At 43.0% G+C, this 23,838-nt stretch overlaps 1 pseudogene; it reads right to left on the minus strand.

Annotated features, from left to right (window-relative positions):
• Positions 1-14,853: 14,853 nt before the first annotated feature.
• Positions 14,854-21,331, minus strand: LOC130380035 (uncharacterized; annotated as a pseudogene).
• Between the last annotated feature and the right edge of the window lie 2,507 nt (positions 21,332-23,838).

Consider the following 23,838-nt stretch of genomic DNA (forward strand, 5'->3'; position numbering starts at 1 on the left):
TTTATCCTATTTTATCCTACAGCAAGAACAGAAGGGATTTTGAAAATAAGATAAACGGGTCCCAAACGGACCCGGGCCAGATGAGCCAGGATCTTTATGAGTCCGTTGCGGTTCCGCGGCGGATGTCTGTATACATTTGCGGGTCCCAAACGGACCCCCAACGGACCCCCAGCGGGTCCCAAACGGACCCGCCACGGAGGTAAGGTTTTAATCGCGGATCCGGAGCGGATGCGGCGCGGAGCCACTGCGGATCCGCGATCCGCCTTCGTAGCGGATCCGTCCCTGAGTGCAAGTGAACTCCGATACGGGTCCGTTTCGCGGGTCCGTTCCGGAAGCCGCAACCTCCGCGGAGTCCTTTTGCTGTGTGGGTAGTGCCTGTTACCGTAAAGCAGGTAATAGACCAATACCTGCAGTGCAGTGCACTGAAGACTTAACGCATTCATGTACAACTTTAAAACAAACTATGCATCCAGATAAGAGAAGCAAAAGAGGAAATTATTCAAATGATGCATGGCTTGTTATCGTGTCACTTTTCTTCGTACAATTTCTTCAACAAGTGATATATATATATTATTTTTTTGCGACAGTATTGGTGTAATTACGGTAAATTCAAGATTGCCGCCTAATTTTAAGCGCTATTCTGTGCTGTGGGTAGAAAGGAGACATCGAGGCAGTAAAGCACGATGACAAGATTATTACTAGGACTTTTGAGAAACAGTCGGCGCCCCGACACTACAGAAAACAAAAGAAAAGCTGTGAAATGGATGTGTAAATGGGGACTATTGAAAAGCAATATAACCTGCGCAAGATGCAATGGCAAGATGCATCTGAAGAAATCTAGATGCAGCGATGGATTTCACAGGTAAGATGGGCTCTATTCAAATATCATAATCAGTAACGTTACTGACTAGTCAAGACTATAATTGGTGATAATTTTTTCCTTCTTTAGGGTCTGTAATCGTCATAAAAACCACCTGCTGTCAGTACGACATGGAACAATATTCTCAAAATCCCACATTCCTTTGGCAAAATGGCTCGAATTCATACACAGGTAGGCACGAAATTAATATGTGCGCTCTGACTCTGTTATCTCATTCTGTGTTAATGCATGTAAAAAAATAAAAGTCACCCTGGTTAAAAGATATCCCTAGGAACTTTCATGTTTTGATGGAATGAAGACTTTTTTGTGAATAGTTTTAGGCAAATTACTTTAGAAATGTATTTAAAATTCTTCCGTTTTTTGTTTTGATATAGGCCTAGGCTAGCTGTCATTTTCATAGGCTAAATAATGAGGAGTGATATTTGCTAAGGTGGAAGAAGGGAAAAATGTACAGAATTTTTATTAAATCTTGTTGCTGATTTTCTGTCTGAATTTTCAAACTACCAAGTATATTCTAAATGCTTTGCTCTTCCTGAGAGGAATAGTATACTGTAACTAAAAACTCAAATATCTGCTTTAGCAATTAGGCTGCGGGCCAGAAGAGTCCGTAGTGCACCTTAATTTCCAACTAAACCAACTTCATTTTCAAATTTCAACCATGCTGAATTTGAATGTCAAGAAAGATTGAACATTTTGGGATGTGCTCCCTGTTCCAGCCCCATGTGTATATTACTTAATTACCTATGTATTAGTTCACAGTATGTCTTCAATATAATTTACTTTTCTTAAGGTTTGCAGAAGGTTTGCGGTTGAAACAACTGGACATGATCTGTGATGGTATAGCAGCAAGCTCAAGGACATTGTCCAGAATGACCCAAAAACTCAGGGAGGTTGGTGAATGATGCAATATTGATTCAAACAAGTCAGAGACCACAAGACTTACAGTACAGAATTAATACTATATTTTACTTATTCAGTGGCTGATAGCTGATACATAAAAAAAAAAGAATTACGTATAATACACATAGAACTCCATTCATAAGTACTACTTCAATTTAACATATTTGGAAAAGATTTTTCAATTACGTTGTAGTATATTGATTTTTTACTTCTGTTTTCACAGGTTTGCGTGGCTGCCGTCAAACGCCTCAGGAAGAGAGGGATGAGGATTGGAGGTCGCCATCGATTTGTTGCGATTGATGAAAGCAAATTTGCTCACAAACGAAAGGTACAGTAGATAGTGTGTTTGTTCACAACCCACCCCATCCTACTTTCCTTTTCCATTTTGGTGCAAAAGATTACCATCCTAAATGAAATCACATGGGACGATACTTTCGATACAATGGACCCTAGTTTGGTAGATCAAGGCGCGCCGAGATGGGAGTGGCGGCGCAGGAGGGGGAAGTGTCACATATTAAGTAGGTTTCCACAGCTTCAGTTCAGGCCCGTTCTAATGGAATAAATAATCACAACAACCACTATTCAATGCAACGATCTTAATCAGCACATACATTATATCTATATTGATTGTACCGTCACATCTGATGTCAGATCAAATTGCAATGTTTTGCATTAGTATTTCTTAAAGGAGCATGAGGGTTACATAACCACATAGTCAAAACAACAAAGAACATTATGTCACATTGTATTTGTTTTGTTTTTTTGTTTGTAGTATCATCGTGGCCGTTGCGGCTACACTTGGAGGCGTTCTCACACCTGGGTCTTTGGGATGTTGGAAGTGGAGGAGGAATCTAGGACACCCATCCTGAAACTAGTGAGGAACCGCCGCGGGACAACCCTCTTGCGCCAAATCCGAAGGCATGTCAGGAGGAATGCCAACATTGTCTCTGATGAGTGGCGCGCTTACAAGGACCGCCTTGCCCAGTATGGGTACAAACAATTTAGTGTTTGCCATAAGCAGAATTTTGTGAACCCACAAACTGGAGCCCATACCCAGCACATAGAGCGGGCATGGCAGATATACAAACAACAAATATGGCGCCTGAGAGGTAATAGAACAAAAGAATCACTCAAAATACACCTACAGATGATTGAGTGGTATTACTGGCTGGCGATTCGACATCACGGTGGCGTTTTGGGTCGACTGGTGCATGACATAAAGAAAGCACAAAAGTAATCACTTTTGACAGTCAGTCATGACAGACATGTTTCTTCCATTTTATTTTTATTTTTCATAAATAGTTACTGTCTGTTCTTTATTGAATGTCATTATGCATGAGCATGCATGTTATGAATATTATGGTATTGTTTAGTTCCTGAGTGGGTGGGTGTTGGGCAGAAGAGGTCCTGTTTCTAAGCAAATTATAACGTGTATGATGTTGTGACAACCAGTTCATATGTTTGAGAAAATAAAATTGTCAATGTTAATGATAATGATAATAAAAACTTTGTCATAATGATGTCATAACAGTCAGTTTATCCTTCATGATATGTTAATGACAGATCAAAATGCTACCACTTTACTTTAGGTCAAAGAATTTCTTCATTACATTGTCATAATGATGTCATGACAGTCAGTTTATCCTTCATGATATGTTAATGACAGATCAAAATGCTACCACTTTACTTTAGGTCAAAGAATTTTGTCATTACATTGTCATAATGATGTCATTACAGTCAGTTCATCCTTCCTGATATGGTAATGACAGACAATGTCATGTCACTCTTATGACGGTACCTTCAAGTAAAGTGTTACCCTTTATTCTGGGTGGAAATAGTAACGTAGTTACGTCATTAAATGCGTTTATGGAAACATTTCTAGCGAGAAATGTGCATTTTACTTTCATAATGTTCGCTCGGTGAATGTGAAGGATGTTTGGTTTGATAGTTATGACGAAGAGGGAACGCTCCGTTCACTTGCATGGACAGAGTCTCTGGATGCTTAGCAACCTCAACGTCTTGGCGGACTATATATCTGCTGATCAACACTACGAATGCTGGAAACACACCAGACACACCATGTGAAGTTATTTAACCAGATTATTGTTATTTATATCCGAGATTATTTAATCTAACCCGATCTAAACTCTATCATGCACCCAAACACGGCGGCGTTTGGGTTTCCTACCTCGGACTCCAGCGCAGCCACGGCCGACATCTTTCTTTATTCTGGGTGGAAATAGTTACATAGTTACGCCATTAAATGCGTTTATGGAAACATTTTTAGCGAGAAATGTGCATTTTACTTTCATAATGTTCGCTCAGTGAATGTGAAGGATGTTTGGTTTGATAGTTATGACGAAGAGGGAACGCTCCGTTCACTTGCATGGACATGGACTCATCTAGCTGCGTTGGCGCGTTGACGCGTTGGAAGCGTTGAACCACCACACACTGGTCAAGCGTCAGGTTAGGCGCGTTACTCGCGTTATCCAACGCGGTTGGTGTGGCCGCACCATAAAAAGTTTAATTTTTTGAACTCCGCGCGTAGGCGCGTAGGTGCGTATATATACGCAGCTAACGCGGCTAAAATGTTGCTTTAGCGCATGTAACGCATCTACGCAGCTCATACACGCGTAAACCAATGGTTCCCTATGGAAAAATTCCCGATTTTATACGCGTCGTACGCGGGTAAAGGCCTCCACACACCGGCGCCGCAGCGCAGCGTATTTTACGCGCGTCAAAAGCACGCCCCTAGCACCAACAGGAGGCGGCGCGACGGCCGCGCTGCAGTATAAAATCAGGAAGTCACCTGTCAATCAACCGCAGCAAAGACACGAAACGCAATGGGTGAGTAGCCTATTGTAGCCTAGTTTATTTATTTTCCATCTTTTTGGCTGAATAATTGGAAAAATGTAGGCTAATCTGCGCAGTGAAAGTATGTTTTCAAGCATCAGATCAACTTAGTTTGTAGGGCACTTTATCGTTTTATTTACTGTCATTTCTTATTTATTTTATATTTTGCAATTATTCATCTACTGCATCAACAATCTCAATAACTGCAGGACCTTCTATTAAGCCTTTTTAGTATATAGTGCAGTCACCTTTTAAGGCCAATTGTTATTGTGTGTATTTATTGTATTGAGCTCCTGGATGGCTTTATTGATCCCCATTGGGACCAATACAGTATCTATCTATCTATCCATCTATCTATCCTTAACATAGCCACACATTTACATGCATGCAGCCAGTAGTTATCCATTTTAATTGAGCAAGCTCTTTTACATTTTATTGAGTTTTTTTTATTTCAACAGAACAAATAACTGTTGCCAGACAGAGGGGGGCTGCCCTTCTTCTCCTGCAAGGAGCAAGGAGAAGACGAAGGGTTTGGGTGCACCCCATCAATGAACGGAGACAAGAACAGGGGGTATGCCACAATCTGGTCCAGGAGCTCCGTGCAGATCCTGAGAGGCACGCCAATATTTCAATTTGCTACTAAGTGTGCAATGGCAGAACCATATGGTGCAGCCTATATGATGACCTATAAACTAGTTATTATCCCTCTCTGGTATACTCTTTTGCATATATATACTTTTTTTTTATTCCTCGGGATAAATACAGTGATGTTATTGCTGTGCTGGATTCAGTAGCCAGTGTATTTTATTTGAGTGCTCGAGACACTTAATGTTATTTTTCCCTAAATCCAGAGAGACAGTTAATACATGATCTGATACCAGAGAGACAGTTAATACATGACAATGCATTTTTGAGCTTTGCCTGTGTTTCCTTTTACTGATCTATTTTATTGTATGAGAATGTTTCTATGTGAAGCACTTTGAGTCTGCTTCATGTATTAAAAGTGCTATATGAATGAAGTTGCCTTGCCTTAAATAAAAAAATATATATTACAAGTAATCTGGTTTCTACCTACATGGTGTGATTATATGTGACTTGATTTCGTCTATTTCCCATTATGGTTAATGGTTTGGGTACTTAGTCCACCATTGTTGATTTCTCACCTGAAGATCCAATCTCCAGAGCTATGGCTCGCCAGGCAATGACCTTTTTGGAGTTGTCTTTGTAACGACGGGAACTTTGGTCATACAATTCGACATATTTTTCCACCTCGACGACCAGTCTCTCATCGTCCATTCTCGTAATTGTTTATCACAAACGAAAGAGGGCAACATCCAGTGGTGAGGGGTAGATATGGAGGTGCCTACGGGACCCGGGATGTACAAACCAGCTTTTACAAAGCGCTTTTTCAGGGGCGGCGACGCTCGGGAATAGAACATTGGGTGTGTTCGAAACCGCCTACTTGCTTACTGCTTACTACCTACTAAATATTTGGCTTACTTCTCGAATCCTTAAATAATAATTGAGTACTCCATTTGAGTAATCGACGTTCAGAAGACCGTCCTTACTTAACCACCTCAGATGACGTGAATCAAATGACGTGTCAATAACCTACCGGCCGGGCGCCGTTAATAAATGTTATAAATAAATATATAAACGTCACGTTTAACGTCACAGTACACCTTCAACCTAAGGATTTGCGGTGATATGTTAAAACAATTATTAAACAATTATTAAAAGCACTGCTGCTGCGGCTCCCCGTTTAGCGCCATTGCTTCCACTGTTCTTTTGAATAGACGCAGTGCATTCTGGGGCAGTTGAGTACGTCTAGTAAGCTAGCGATGCTTACTCAAAATCTTTCCGGAAGTAGAAGACATTCGGATACTACTCGCTTACCTAAACTCGCTTACTAAGTTCTCGCTTACTCAATTTGACGTCATAGTTAGTACGAGTAGTAAGCAAGTACGCGGTTTCGAACACACCCATTGTCTCGAAGAGTAGTTGGGCGGCGCGGCGCGGAACGCTGCCGCGCGGCTAGTCGGCGCCGGTGTGTGCTAGTACACCCGGAATAATGGGGGCAGAGTTTTTGACGCGACGCTGCGGCGCCGGTGTGTGGAGGCCTTAACGCGGTTGGTGTGGCCGTACCTTTAGCTCTGCGAGTGTGTCGCTGCCTTTGTCTTGATGTATGGTGTGTGCGTGTGTGTGTGCGTGCGTGTGTTTGCGCTTCCGTGTATGTGGCGCTGCATTTGTCTTTACGTGCGGTGTGTGCGCGTGTGTGGGTTTGTGTGGGTGTGTGTGTGTGTTTGTGACGTGTGTGTTTCCATGTATGTTCGTGCGCATGTGCGTGTGTGTGTATGCGGTGTGTATGTGTGTGCTTGTTTACTTATGTTTGCTTAGTGTCTATATTGTATACTTTCTATATTGTATATGTCTACCCGTCTGAGAGAGTGAACACCAACCGATGTCAAATTCCCTGTATGTGAGCATACATGGCCATTAAAGGGTAATTCCTAGGGATGGGCAAAATGATTCTTTTCCGGGAACTAGTTCTTTCAGTTCAGTTCACAATAACGATTTGTTTATTTGATTCGTTCGTTACGTCAGGTTACGTCATTTGGTGTCTGCCCTAAAAAAGGCTAAAAGTAGCCTGACAATTCTTTGGTAGTATAATCATATAAAACGAGGCATTGAGAACTTCGTAAGCGTACAGATTGTTTATTAAAAATAAAAATGTATACACACCATACCATCGCCGGCATTTTCAGAAATCTAAACCCTGGCCGGAGTTTATCATTTCTAAAAACTCCGGCCAAAGTGGAGATTTCTGAAAACGCTGGTTATGTGTTGTCGTGTCAACGGGGAGAAACAGGATTTTAGGTTCTGAAGCGTCACATTATGCGCCAGGAAATGCTTAACGTCATATGAGCGCCCTATGTTTGCAGTTTGTTTGTTACAGGAAGACGCTCGTGGTATTTGTTGTTGTTGATTCTGAGGATACTGATTGGCTTGCATGGCCCATAGGTTTGGCATAGTTATAATGGCGCTCGACAGCGTATTTATGCGTTTTGATGTCAACGACAACTTTTTTGAAAACGATGTACCCTGCTACGTATAAACGTGGCCTAACCTTTCGGAATGTCGGAGGGGCGTGGTATAACAAAAAAGTCAGAGAATGGAAGAAAATAAGCTGTGAGAAGAAGCTGAAGAGACTATGTCATGTCGGAGAAAGCTTCAAGTGAACTTGAAGAACAGTTATACTATTTACCGTTTGCAACCGGGCGTTTGCGTGAGTGTTTGTTTATTTTGTTAAAAGTGTAAACGAGCGTGCTTTAGAAGTGCAGCTTTTTGCTAAGGGGCTGACGCAAGCCGACCACCAGGACGGGACTGTTTTGCTAGCGGTTACCATAACCAACTGCGTGTACCGGAGAGGCCAGGACAAGGACGGACTTAGCCACGTGCTGCTGCCGAGGAGTTGGTGTTGGATGAGCTGTATGAGCTCCAACAAGCTCGCCAATACTGGTACCAGTAACTGAACCTTTCAAAAACCCTGGGGTATTAGTATTTAGGGTTATAAGTTGTGTTTTTCATGTGTTCATGAGTCAATCTAAAAGAAAGGGAAAAAGAGAGCTGAGTTATATTGTTTAGAAATAAAACGGTCTAATATTGCTCTCAAATCTTGTCTTTCCAATGTTTTTTTCATGTTGATTGTATTGTTTCATCTTGAATAAGGGCTATAGTTACAGGTGAAATACATTGCATGGGAAATGAATGCACTTTACCAGTATAGTTATATTCATAAACTAACCAGGCCTCTTGGCATCTTAGCCAGAGTCATCCTTAAATTGTGTTTAGTGTACTGTACACCATCCAGAAAATACATTTCGTAGCTCTCACCATTTCACAACCCATGCAGTAACTTTTATATGTTAAATGGACATTCAATGAAAGGAATTTAGTCAAAACAGAATTGAGTGAGAGGGCTACACTATTATCGTAAAAGGAGGTTCTGTACTTGCCATATCAATGGAAGTGCCCAATAGGGTTCAAGTTCTGAAGGTGAATTGGGCTAAACACAATGGCTTTGTTTACCGCCCAGGTCTGGTTATTTGTGGCAAAGTTAAAAATGCAATGCCTCTGTTTTACCAGATCGATTCAGTTCTTATAATACATGAGGAACTGTTGTTCCTCACTTTGCCTTTATGTACAGTTACTTTTCAAGAACATTTCCATGCGTATGAAGTGACCACGACCAAGAAAGATTATGTTGTGTTTAATGTCAACAACATGCAGTATCCTAGACCTTTTGATATACAAATGTCATATGGAGTTAATGACACGGCTCTCTTTGTTGTCCCTTATTGCTATCTATGGTGAGCATTAAAGCATTGCGCTTTGCAAACGTTATTCATGAGGTTTGGTAATAAAAAAAAAAAACGCACTCACAGTCTACCACCAAGCCTTACAAACTCCACCCCACTGCCTACAAAGACGCCCTCATCGCCGCCAAGTCTGCCTACCTCTCCGCCATCTTTTCTGAGCCCTGTCAAAACCCCAGAACCCTCTTCTCCACTGTGAGCAACCTCCTCAAACCTCGGACCAGCACCCCTTCCCAGATCTCTGCAACTCATTCTTCCAGTTCTTCGCCGACAGAATCACTGCAATCAACCATTAACTCTTCCGTGTACATAACCCCCCTGCACACTCAATGGGCCCTCCCCTACCCATCTCTCTGGACCTCCATACACCTCCTCCCCATTGCCGTCTCACCCACTTTGACCTGGTTACCCCTCCTGCACTATCCAAACTTATAGGCTCCTCAAAACCTACTACCTGCTCCCTTGACCCCCTCCCCACTCCCCTGCTCAAGTCCTGCCTCCCCGTTCTCTGCCCTTACCTCACTAAGCTCTTCAACTCCTCACTGTGCCATGGAACTGTCCCCTCTGCCTTCAAACCTGCTGCTGTCACCCTCACCCTCAAGAAACCTGGTCTTGACCCCTCCTCTCTCAGTAACTACCGCCCAATCTCCAACCTCCCTTACCTCTCCAAAACCCATGAATGCATCCAACCCACACGCACACAATCCCATCTCCACGCCAATAACCTTTTCGAACCCCTCCAATCTGGCTTCCGCTCCCTCCACAGCACAGAAACTGCTCTCCTCAAAGTCCTCAATGACCTCCTCACCTCTGCAGACTCTGGTTCCCTCAACTTCCTCATCCTCCTTGACCTGAGTGCAGCCTTCGATACCGTAAATCACACCATCCTGCTCACCAGACTCAGCAACCTCGGAATCGAAGGAACTGCACTCAGCTGGCTTCACTCCTACCTCTCCGACAGATCTTACTTCATCTCCCTCCACAACCACACATCTGCCACAGCCACGTCACACAAGGCGTTCCCCAAGGTTCTGTACTTGGCCCCCTCCTCTTCATCATTTACCTCCTCCCCCTTGGTCAGTTACTCCGCCATTTCTCCATGGACTTCCATTGCTATGCCGACGACACCCAGATTTACATCAGCACCAAATCCCCCCACAATCCCCCCCTCTCCCACATTGAATCCTGCCTGTCTTCACTCACCCTCTGGATGCAAAATAACTTCCTGAAACTTAACAGCAACAAAACTGAACTCATTGGCTCCAAATCCACCCTCAGTAAACTTGCAAACCCCCCCACACTCACTACTGACGGCACCATGGTCTCCCTCTCCCCCAGGCCTGCAACCTTGGCGTAATCTTTGATTCCACCCTCTCCCTTGAACCCCACATCCGCCACACTGTCAAAACCTCCTTCTATCACCTCCGTAATATTGCAAAGATCAGATCCTCCCTCACACCCCACGCTGCAGAAAGACTCATCCATGCCTTCATCTCCTCCCGCCTTGATTATTGCAATTCACTCCTCGCCGGCATCTCCACCACCTCCATCAACAGACTCCAACTGGTCCAGAATGCAGCAGCCCGTCTCCTCACTCACACTAAAGCGTGGCACCACGTCAGCCCAGTCCTCAAGAATCTCCACTGGCTCCCCATCTCACACCGGATCCATTACAAACTCCTGGTCCTCACCTACAAAGCCCACCACCCTTTGGCCCCCCCATATCTCTTTGACCTTCTCTCCCTCTACCAACCCCCCCGGGCCCTCAGATCCTCCTCATCTGGTCTCCTCTCCACCCACACATCAAAACTCCACAGCATCCCTCACCATCTTCCAGTCCCGTCTCAAGACTCATCTCTTCTCCTCTGCCTACCCCTATAGGCAAGTTTACGCGTCGAACCCTGGGCGGCGCCATTACCCTCCACAAATGCATTTCATTTCCGCCGGAAGTGGTTTGCGCGGCGGTTGCCAATGTAAACAGACGCTTTGACAGCCCACTGTCAGATCGATATCGTAAGCTAATAATGTCCATACAATGGCAACACAGTTTAAATGATCTTACTGGAGATGGCATTACTATCCCCCACCCGAATTCAGTGCAGAACTGGGTGGATAACATGGCGACGTGGCCCAACATAACGTACAGCAAGATTTGCGCCTATTTCGTGGACTCCATAGCAACGGATGGGAAAGCGATGGACAGTCTGAAAGCCTCCGAGGCTTATCAATATTTGCATAGCGACAAAGTCGGTTGTGTCATGTCATACAAACATGATCGTTTTGTTTATTTGAAAGCAAATGTAGAGCCTAGTCAATGTTTGAATAGCACGTGGCATAATGCTTGGGTGCTGGTAACTGAAGCTGGAGAAGTCAAAACGGCGGGATGCACGTGTGTCGCTGGACCAGGGAGATCTTGTTCCCATGCAGCTGCGATCCTGTGGAAGGTAACTCATTATTTGACCATTGTACTCTAGGCCTATATGTCTTTTTTATTTTCAGTATCCGAACTACATCATAGAGGTTAGAGTGTGCAAGTGTGTGTGTGTGTGTGTGTGTGTGTGTGTGTGTGTGTGTGTGTGTGTGTGTGTGTGTGTGTGTGTGTGTGTGTGTGTGTGTGTGTGTGTGTGTGTGTACCAAGATCATAATAATAACACATTTTCTATTACTGAAATCCCAGTGCAAACTATATCATATGGCATGTTTGCAGTGAACTCATTATTATAATATCAATGCACTGTTTTTAATATATATCTTTCTAGGTAGAAAATGCTGTGAGACAGGGGAAAACCGGGCTTGCCTGCACAGACGGACAGAACCAGTGGAATGCTGGGTCTAAAAGAAATGCTGGTCAGAGGAAGATGAAGAATGTATGCTTCAAACGACACAATAGGAAGGACCTCTACCAGCTGCCATCAACTGCACAGCCATCCTCTACCACTCCAGAACCAGCACAGGAGGTGAGACTCTTTGGAAATCATGGAGAGTGGAGGAAGAACGCACTTGCCTCACCAATGGCAGAACTTTTCAATTGCCCTGGGAATCGCCTCCTACAACTCTGCCTTAATGCTGATACCTCCAACATCACCGATCCAATACCATGCCCACACCTCCATCTCCTAACCCATGATGAGCACCACACACCACTGGCTTGTGTAAAATGCAGAACCTTCTACAATCAATACATTGATTGATCTCTTACTCTGCCTCCAACGAAGGCGGTCGCATCTCTCTCTGCTCCCTCTGCCGCTCCCGGCCCTTATCTCTCCCCTGCTCTTTGTCTCTGTCTCTGTCTCTGTCTCTGTCTCTGTGCTGCCTCTTCTCTGCATTCTACCCGAAACCTAAATTATGGATTTGATCGGCTGGTCTCTCAACGCTATTGATCAAATTTTCTCAACGAGAAAACAGGGCCAAGGAGAGCCCGCCTGCCCTGACGGAACGTTCGCAGCGGGATACATGCTGGACTCCTGGAAGGAGTGGAGGCCCCTGTGTCTCGCCATACTTTCCGTCGAGGATGTTGAAGACGTCTACATAATTGGGATGATGATAGCAGGATTCCTGCTGTTCGGAGGTTGCGGGTTCCTGTTCTATCTCAAAGTTAGTAAGGTGATGGCAGCATATCCGGCTTTTGAAAGCTGCCCGTCATTATTGGATTGCAATCCAACATTGCTGGATTGTGCCGGATGGCCGACTGTGGTGAAGTTGGACCGGGTTTAAACGGACCACGAATTTTTCGGCTATTTTGGCTTTTTGGTTTTTGGATTCTGGAAATGGAAGACTACAGAGAGTACCAGAGAGACTCTAAGGTTGGCAAAAATTGCAGAGTCGGCCTGACCCAAAGCAATCGTTATCTTCATTCGGCTCCCCCACTTTGGCCTTGGAAGGCTGATATCTCTCCTCTCCCTGGTTGTTATGCAGACGGATGCCCTGCCACCCTTCCCCCCACAAAGTCCTCCCCCCACCTCCTGTGAACTTTATCTCTGGTCGGAACTCTTCGAGGTCGTCTCCACGGCCCACGTCACCAGCTATCGGAGACACACTGTTGGGTCCATTGGAGATGGAGTCCCTGAGCCCACACACACACGCACACAAGACTGAGTACACACACACCCCCCCTGGACTCACCGCCTACTGGACTCCCTCCCCCCTCCCCTGCCCCTTCCCCCCTCCCATATGCGTTTGTGATGTTTTGATGTGATGCTTATGTGTTGAGGTGTTTTTTTTTTGCTAATCCCTACACTGTGCCCCCCTTACAGGAGCATAGTTTGGGGTATTGACAATTTTTTTCCCCCTCGTTCCCTCTTGTCTTAGCTTTGAAACTTTCTTATATAATGCGGGCCGCATGATTCTCCGTGAACAAGCGCCTGACAGTCTCTCCGTCCTGTCTCCCCACACTGTCTTCTATGTTTCTTGGACGGATTGTTACTGGGAATTTGTCGATAGTTTAAATGTTCTTTTCCCTCACTCTCCACCTCATCCCTAACTCTCCACCTCAAGCTGGTGTGTAGTGAGCGTTCGGGCGTCGATTGGTCGCCGTGCATCACCCAAGTGGGTGCTACATATTGGTGGTGGTTAGTGAGGTCCCCCCCTTCACTTTAGTCGTCTTTTGAGTGTTATTAATTCTTCATGTTTAACCTCTGTCTTATAACTTTATGCTCTGTAAGGTGACCTTGAGTGTCTTGAAAGGCGCCCTTTAAATAAAATGATTATTATTATTATTATTATTATATGTCCACACCCCAGCTTGAGGAGATTGAGAAGGTTACAAAAGCACAGAGCAAAGAACAGGTCTGGCACGATGCACGGAGAGTGCGAATTACAGCAAGCACGGCTAAAAAGGTGCCCATTCGCTTAACCACGGCGCCTGAGAGGTTTTTGTCAGAGCACTTACATCCATCCTTCCGTGGCAATGCCGCAACTCGTCAAGGAGCGGAAGGGGAAGAACTTGCAAGGGACTATTTGGAAACTCTGGGCAACAGCATCGAAACCAAAGGGTTAGTGGTGTGCAAAAAGGAACCGTGGCTTGCAGCATCACCCGATGGAGTGATAAACAAAGACACTCTTTTAGAAATCAAAACACCTGTGATGGGAAACAAGTCAATTAAAGAATTTTTGGCAACAAAGAGCTGTGAAATCACAACTGTGGCAAATGGTGATAGGGTAGAATACCATATTGCCTACAATGGTCAAAAAGGCTACTACATGCAGGTTCAACTTGGGATGCACTGCACAGGGCTTCAGCACGCCAAGTTGGTCATCTGGAACAAAACTGAGCACCTAGAAATAGAAGTACCCTATGACCAAGGCTTTGTTCAGGAGCAAATCACAAGGCTGCGCACATTCTACTTTTCCCACATGCTCCCAAAAATCGTTGATTATTTTGTCGAGGGAAGGTTACAGTTCTGCAGTAAATATCTCAGCATTTTAAAACCAAAATAAACTGCCTTATGTAGGTGCCCAAGGGTGCCAGCAGATGTCTGTTGTTTACATAATGTAATATAATGATGAATTTAATGTTGAATATAATACAAAGTTGAAAATAAAGGTTGATGTATTTTCATTTCATTATTGCATTGAACTACGATCATGAGTGCCCCATCTTCTTTAGAGTGTTACAATTTCTTTAAACACAATTCGTTCATAGTAAACTCATACATTAATAACACTGGATGAATTAATTGTTTTGAGGAAATGAAACAAATGGCTTCAACAAGAAAGATCATGTATTTAATCATAACATGTATTAAAAAGTGAAATACAAAACAAGCCCACACAATAACATCACTATAACAATCATTTACAATATTAACCAATACTAGTATGCACACAGGGACACAAGGCAAGATTCTAAACCTCACGAGGCATTCTGATGAGTGGACTTCTTAGGTTAACTAGGCCAGCACAGATGGTCAAGATGTTGTCCAGTTTACGTGCCATGCTGATGGGAACGGTCTGGGATAAAATCTTAAAGACCTTCAGTCTCTGGATTGCTCTTTCCACATGTATGCGGACATTGGCTACTCACCTGGTTCGTGTTATCTCCTCATTGGTCAACTGATTGTGCCTGTTGGTGAATGCAGGGATGTTCAAACTGACCTTTCTTTCATTAAGCAGGTCTCGAATGGTGAACCCACGGTCCGCCATGACCTCATCACCAGCCCTTAGATAGTCCAGAAACCCACTGTCCATGGTGATAAACTTATCGCTGCTTCTGCCAGCATATGCGACAGATATAAACATGATTAGCCCATTAGGGGCCACAGCGACAAGATATTTCACAGTGTTGCGTGATTTATACTGACTGAAAGTGTCACTCCTTGAATCTGGGTTTGTGGCTCTCTGCATGGCACTTTCGGCACAGTCAATGATGCAGGTGGTTCGAGGGTAGTTCCTCTTAAACGGTAAGGGCATGGTGGCACGAATGGTCTCTCTTGGAAGCCAGGGGATCAGGACTTTGAACTGTTCACCCATCACGCCAATCCAGTGACTAATCACAATGCCCGCTATGGATGTAGACACATTGAAACGGTGAGAAATATCTCCTAACATAAGATTTAGTTTTAGCTTCATCAAGGTCATCAGGATTTGGTCAACAACAGGAAGGGTATTGATGGCTTAGCGAAAGGCAACAACGCCGTCACCATGGTGAAAAATTGAACCATGCGCACTCCTGTATACAGCCGAGACCTAGAATCATCACTGACTGTGGTGCTAGTCACAGTAGGATCCTCGCACTGTGTGGCCTTGTCTACTTTAACAGACTGTGTTGTTGAAAAGTATGTGTGGTCAGTCAGTGACGGATCCTCCCACTGGGTCTGGGCATCTCGGAATTTTGGTGTGGCAGGCTCGGCCTCACAGGCAGGCTGACACGTTTCGGGAGCATCTAAAAAGGGGAAGAAAACACATAAATGGAGCAAAATTAATGCAGGCATAGTAGAGTCCTCTCGCTAAAAACATCACAGTCGCATAAATTGTACTACAACATTACACTCTCACACACACACACACACACACACACACACACACACACACACACACACACACACACACACACACACACACACACACACACACACACACACACACACACACACACACACACACACAACCCAACGTACGTACAAGCAATGATGTAATGTAAGCTCTACTGTCTATGAACATTAGCCTAGCTATGGTGAACATTGTTTGTCCCATCTTCAAAACAGCCAGGTGTTTTAGCAAAACACCGGTAGCAATGTTAGTGTATGATAACTTCTTCACAGTTAACAGTATTGTCAGTTTCATAGCTAAAGTTGCTGAACTTACCATCAGATTGAAGTCTACGCTTCTTTGGGCAGGCAGTGGTCCGCCCGGTGACTCGGCTCCTCTTTGGCTGGGTAAAGCGTGTGTATCCCAACCACAACTCTGGAAAGGGATTATTCTTAGTTGGTCTCTTGTCCACAAAATGATGTGAACACACAAAAACGGTGCAGGGTGGATTTTTTTAATTCAATGCCTTCAGCCAGGCCCGTGATTCCGAGTCGGCATCAGGCTTGCGAAAAAACTCAAACAACGGAGGACATAAACATTGTCTCTTCGTGGCTGGTTTGTGGTCAAAACACTCTCTATTTAACCACTCGTTCAGGCGTTTCCTTGAGTTGGTACAGCCAACTACTGCACACGTAGTTCCCGAACCACTTTTCCTCGATACGTTGTCCATCCGTTTTCACACTGTGTCTCTGCGTCGATATCGGAGATACCTAGCAACATAAACCTGAGCCCGCCAGAACGGAAGTGGAAAGCATACACGGGAGGAGTTAAGGAAGTAGAGCGGAAACGGGTCAAAAACTTGTCCATATCACTCACCAACCCTAGCCCCATCAACTCTAATTTTTTTCTTGTTTATCTATTGTTGTGCCCCTATGTAAAGCGCTTTGAGTGTGAGAAAAGCGCAATATAAATTGAATATATTATTTATTATTATTATTAATGTTAGTTTCTAATCTAAAGGGTTGAAATGATGATAAGAACTGATAATAAATGAACCATGTAACCATATGTTTGTGTTTGTTTACATTTGATAGGTTATAGTGAATCAGTAACACTGCATCATATAACCTAGATTAAAAATGACACTGTGTAGAGAAATAAAAATAATAATATATTACACATTAAAGTGTAATTTTAACGTAAAAAAAATTTACTCTATCAAGATAATACTCGTAACAGTGTGAACTGACCAGTGTTAAATACTTTTACACATTCCATTGTTACATACATTAACTCTGAAAAGTTTTACACTCATTTTGAGTGGGACCACATATTATCTGGAACAGAGTTAAATTCAACTCATTAACAGTAAATTAGTTTTTTACTGTGTAGCAACATGATTGGTCGAAACAAGTACAAAAGAAAAGAAGGTGAAAGGATCTGTGGGGTATACTACGAAGCGGGCTGAACATGCAGACTTTTTTGGGAAAACCTAGATTGACAAGTACGTACCTCGCGATCAAAGTTAAAGGGTAATTCCGGTGTCAAATGGATTTGGGCTATGTTTTGTATGATAACGAGTTGAAACGTTCATTTTGGAGCACAAAAACCGCATATAGACGCTTTCTTTAGTTGGCTGTTTTTAGCTGATTCTATCAAAACGCTATAAACTTGGAACGAAGGGGGCAGTGGTTATGGTAAAAACGAAATCGCTATCATATAAAACGAGGCATTGAGAACTTTAAGTGTACAGATCTTTTATTGAAAAGGACATTTTATACACACAATACCATCAGTAGAGCACCCGTCGACGCAATTTTGTTTTTAAGACTCGATGAGTAGATTGGCGAACACAGAGCTTGCGTGTTGCTGACCGATGTCACAATCTCTGTTTTCGTCAATCTACTTATCGAGTCTTGAAAACAAAATGGCGTCGACGGGTGATCTACTGATGGTATTGTGTGTATAAAATGTACTTTTTAATAAACAATCTGTACACTTACAAAGTTCTCAATGCCTCGTTTTATATGTTAAGACCATTATTATACTACCAAAGAAGTGTCGGGCTACTTCTAGCCTTCTGAGTGGTTTAAAATAGCGATTTAGTTTTTACCATAACCACTGCCCCCATTGTTCCAAGTTTATAGCGTATTGATAGAATCGGCTAATAACAGCCAACTGAAGAAAGCGTCTATATGAGGTTTTTGTGCTCCAAAACGAACGTTTCAACTCGTTATCATACAAAAACATATCCCAAATCCATTTTACACTGGAATTACCCTTTAAATGGTACCACGAAGTTCACGTACGAGTGAATTTGTCATGCGAGGTTTTCTTGCTTAGGTTCAATGCGCATTCCTGTAAAATGGGCGTTAATCGCGTAATTTTACTCACCTTAACAAAATGGATCGATAAAGAGCAGTATATTTCACTCAAGAGGAACAGATAGTCATAATGAACTCATATGAGGAGTTCAAGAATCAGAAAGGGGCAACACAGTTGCACATAATAAGGCTAGGGAGGCATGCTGGCAAAATTAGCCGATCATATAAATTCGCAACTGAAAAGATTCTGCATATTGTCTGAAATATAAGCAACATCCAACCTGCTTTATTCTATGATTTAGGAAATTTGCTTTTAAATACACCCTATGTAAAAAATGTATAGCATATTTTTTCAACTGCTGAGATGTACGGGCAGTGTACATTAGGGCTTTGACACCGAACTTCGTGATTCGAATATAATTATATTAGGCAGCCCTTAATATTCAAACCTGTTATGGGCAGGCCAAGAGGGAGAGAGGTCGGAGAACCGACGCAGTCTATTCATAATATTGTAATGACCACGGAAGAGGCAGTGAATGAAGTATTGATTAGACAGCGATTTATTAGAAACCTAATAAACCGTTGGAACACGCAAGACCGGTAACCATAGCAACGCCGGTAAACAAACATCGCAAAGCCCAATCCAGGGCTGAATCCGAATACTCATACTTATAGTATGCATTTTGTAGTACGCCACAAATATAGCGCGTCCGAATGCTCAGTACGCATTGTGTAGGACGGAAAACGTTTCTGAATGCGTACTACCGCCACAGTATACAACGGTAGGTCACTACGCTATCCCACAATGCAACCGGAGTCTGGTAACGAACGAAGAAGAGATGGCTGACCCGACACCACCAACAGCGGCTTAGAAACGTTGTAGAAAGCGGCGAAAAAAAGAGACATTAAAAAAAAAAAAGTAAAGTAAGTAATTAAGTAAAAAGAGACATTTTTAATAGCAACTGTGACAAGACGGAAACAGGTAACTTATCAAGGTAATTTTGCCGGCATCTGAGGGGAAATCAAGTCAAGTCAATTTATTGTGTCTCCCAGGGGAGAAATTTGTTTGGATCTGGGCAATAGCTGCATCACATCAGTATGAAGATACGTCATCGCCAAACATCCGGTGGAGTTTCGGCGGCGTTCGGAAGCGTTCAGAGGCGTTCTACGCATAGCTGTAGACCGTACTACACTGTCAAGTGTAGTACGGTCAAGTAGTAGACACTGAAGAGAAATAGTATGTACTAAGTATTCGGATTCAGCCCAGGTCTTACTGAAGGCATTTAATGGTCAAAATATTATTAATAAATATTCTAATATTAATATTAATGAACAAACGAACTCCGAATATGATTTTTGGGCAAAAGTCAAAGCCCTAGTGTACATTAGTGAATTAGTATAAGACCTGAACGCCAGCGACTGGGGTTCATCTCGCCTGTCATCATGCCATTTGCCCCCATCTAGATGTGATGCCAGCATGGCCTTGAGAACATGGGTTCAAGTTCGAAATAAGCATACAAATATAATTCCCAAAACTTTAGGGAATAAGTATTCCATATGACATAAGAATTTTGACATTTTAATACACATAAAGACTGACGCGCTACCTCCACTATACCACTCCAGTGTTTCCCCCAGTAAATGTCTGTCAAGGTGGTCAAGGAGTGGGCTTTTTCAATTCAAAAAGCTTGATGGCACGACCATTGTTGTGAACAGTATTATCGATGCATTATTGATCTTTATTTTTTACACCTGATGGAAGTATGTTTTCTTTCCCTACGAGGGTTTTCTACTTTGTTAATGCATAATAATTTAAAAAAAAGTAAAAAAATAAATAATAATATTAATAATTGATATATACATTGGTAGTCAAGGCGGGACCCTATTGTTGTTAAGGCTGCCGCCTTGACAACACAGTGCTGGGGGGAAACACTGCACTCTCTCAAGGAGAAACACTGCGCAACAGTAAGCATTGTCTACATAAGGTCCAAAAAGGACGATCAAATAGCGAAAACCCTCTGATGAGAACTTATATCTCTCATAAAAAGAATTCTCAGGCAATACCGAGGGATCGGATCCGTCCTGAAAGACCCTCTGACTCCGGTGAGACCCCTGTACGCTCCGGGCTCCGACGTCCACGGGAACACCATGGTGACACCAGTGTCAAAGGAGTGACTAGGAAATTGCGCACACCGATCTTACCCGAAAGTCTTAGCTGATAACCTGCTCCCTACCAGGTTTGGTTGGTAGCATAAGGCCCCATGGTGATACAGCGATGCTAAAAGAGAGCAATTTTTGTGTCACAGCTAACCCAGGCTTTGAGCGCAACATACATCCCTAACCCACTAATCAAGGTTCGTAGTATACCCCACTGTTCAGCCAGATCTGAACAGAGGCTTATTTACAAACATATTCTAAACAATACTTATCAACAAATCCTCCTTGAAATAGATGTGTAACCACAGAATAAAGTAAATGCTGTAAATTAGATTAAGTTTATTCATTTTGGTACACTGGTATGCATCAGGGTTCTACATATTTTAGAGCAGACCTTTGATGATCATAAAGAAGATGGGTAAACAAACAGCAGTTCTGATGGTCATTTTCAGAGTTGGTCCTCCTGAGGTGGTAGCGTCACTCGATGTTGGTCCTGCAGTTGTACTTTGCCCTTGAGTAGAAGTGGTTCCGGTAGTGGTTGCTTGTCCTGAAGTTATTGTAGTTGGTCCTACTGAGGTTGGTCCTACCAAGGTAGGTCATGCAGAGGGAATGATTTTATATTTAAGTATATTATCTTGAGATGAATGAAAGCTTTTAAAATACTTTTATACTTTTTATACCCACCCAACTTGCTTTGCTAATGTGTTTAAACTAGCAATTGATGTGAAATTATAATTTGACTGTTAGTTACCTGCAACAATAGTAGTAGTGTCCACATCGAGGAAGGTGATTAGATCTTTTATTGCATCCTTCAACACCTGCACTGCACGGCTTTCAGTAGGAACAGCAGATTCTTTGTTGAAGATCAGGGTCATGTCCACAATGACAGATCCCTTACTAGAATGAAAATTAAACGAAAACACCAGAATTCAGATAAAATAGTTTCAATGCTTTTTTATCAGTATCATATTAATTGTCTATCGTCTATTTGATATTCATGAAGGTATTCATTAATAAATATGAGTATGAAAGCAATTCAATACAATTTGTTGTACTTACGGAAAAGGTAATTCAATAAATTGGTTGTACTTACGAAAAAGAGTTGATTGTACTCTTGGAATATGTTCCAGGAAAACTATGTTTGAAGCCATTGTTAACCTATTATAAGAAATACAATTAATTAATATTCAATATGTTTTATGTTTTTCATGTTAAAATAAATGAATACAATATTTTTCATTATTCAAACTGAATTAAATCTTCATAACATTATCTAACCTCTGTTGTAACATTAGCAGCCAGCTCCTCATAGGGTGTCGAGCTTGGATCTAAGTAGTCTTTTGAAAACGTACGTCTCATGGTGAATCTCAAATCGATAGTCCCTTCGTTTTCTATAGAGGGCTCGGTAGGCTCTGAGGGCTTGGTAGTTTCTGTTACAGTCGTTGTGACTGAGGAATAGGTAGTTGCGGGAGCTATAGCATGACTTGTTTGTCCAACTATAGTAGTCGTAGAAAATGTGGTTCTCAACATAGATGTGGGCACTACTATGATAGCACTAGATCCTTCAGTTGTAGATATGATTCCCGCTTGGCTAGTTGTAGACCTTCTAGTTGTAGCTGAAGAAATGGATTTTGTAGAAGTGACAACAATTGTGCTTGTTCTTCCAGCTGTTCTTGCTGTTATAGCAGAAGTGGGTCCAACATTGGAGCTAATATTTGTTTTTGTTGTTGGTCCTTCGGTTGTTGACCCTACATTTGTTGTTGCTGGTCCTGCCATTGTAGTTGTGGGTCCTGCGGTAGTAGCTCTTGGTCCAGCAATTGTTGTGTTTGGTTCAGGAGCTGTCAGTGTTGATACTGCACTTGTTGATGATCTTACAGTTGTTGTGTGTACTGCAGTTGTAGCTTTTGGACCAGCAGTTGTTGTTGGTTCAGCAGTTGGGATTGTTGGTACTGCAGTCTTTGTTCTGGATCCCAGGGTAGTAGTTAATGTTGTTGTTTTTGGCACTGCAGTCGTTGGTTCTACAGTTGGTGTTATTCTTTCAGCATTTGGCGTCGGTGGACCTGCAGTTGTCGTTGGTAAAGCAGTTGTCAATATTAGGCCTGTAGTTGGAGCTCTTGGTCCAGCAATTGTTGTTAGTTCAGCAGTTCTTGCTGTCAGTCCTGTAGTCGTTGTTTTTGGCACTGCAGTCGTTGGTTCTACAGTTGGTGTTATTTTTTCAGCATTTGGCGTCGGTGGACCTGCAGTTGTCGTTGGTAAAGCAGTTGTCGATATTAGGCCTGTAGTTGAAGCTCTTGGTCCAGCAATTGTTGTTGGTTCAGCAGTTCTCGTTGTCAGTCCTGTAGTCGCTGGTTTTGGCACTGCAGTCGTTGGTCCTACAGTTGGAGTTGTTTTTTCAGCAGTTGGCGTTGTTGGTTCAGCAGTTGCCGTTGTGGTTCCTGCAGTTGTAGCTCCTGATCCATGAATTGTTGTCGGTTCAGGATTTGGCGTTGTGGGTTCTGCATTGACTGTTGTTGGTCCTGCAGTTGTTGTTGTTGTTCCTGCGGTATTTGTTAATGTTGTTGTTGATGGTCCTGCCGTTTGATTTGGTAAAACAGTTGTCGTTATTGGTCCTGCAGTTGTTGTGTTTGGTTCAGGAGCTGTCAGTGTTGATACTGCACTGGTTGATGATCTTACAGTTGGTGTGTGTACTGCAGTTTTAGCTCTTGGACCAGCAGTTGTTGTTGGTTCAGCAGTTGGGATTGTTGGTCCAGCAGTTTTTGTTGTGGATCCTGTGGTAGTAGTTATTGTTGTTGTTGTTGGTACTGCAGCTGTTGTTGGTAAAGCAGTTGTCGATATTGAGCCAGCAGTTGACGCTCTTCGTCCAGCAATTGTTGTTGGTTCAGCAGTTCTCGTCGTCAGTCCTGTAGTCGTTGTTTTTGGCACTGCAGTCGTTGGTTCTACAGTTGGTGTTGTTTTTTCAGCATTTGGCTTTGTTGGTCCTGCAGTTGTTGTTGGTAAAGCAGTTGTCGATATTAGGCCTGTAGTTGAAGCTCTTGGTCCAGCAATTGTTGTTGGTTCAGCACTTCTCGTTGTCAGTCCTGTAGTCGCTGTTTTTGGCACTGCAGTCGTTGGTCTTACAGTTGGAGTTGTTTTTTCAGCATTTGGCGTTGTTGGTCCTGCAGTTGTTGTTGGTAAAGCAGTTGTCGATATAAGGCCTGTAGTTGAAGCTCTTGGTCCAGCAATTGTTGTTGGTTCAGGAGTTCTCGTTGTCAGTCCTGTAGTCGCTGGTTTTGGCACTGCAGTCGTTGGTCCTACAGTTGGAGTTGTTTTTTCAGCAGTTGGCGTTGTTGGTTCAGCAGTTGCCGTTGTGGTTCCTGCAGTTGTAGCTCCTGATCCATGAATT

The sequence above is a fragment of the Gadus chalcogrammus genome, chromosome 3 (assembly GCF_026213295.1).
Source record: "Gadus chalcogrammus isolate NIFS_2021 chromosome 3, NIFS_Gcha_1.0, whole genome shotgun sequence".
In the NCBI taxonomy this organism is placed as follows: domain Eukaryota; kingdom Metazoa; phylum Chordata; class Actinopteri; order Gadiformes; family Gadidae; genus Gadus; species Gadus chalcogrammus.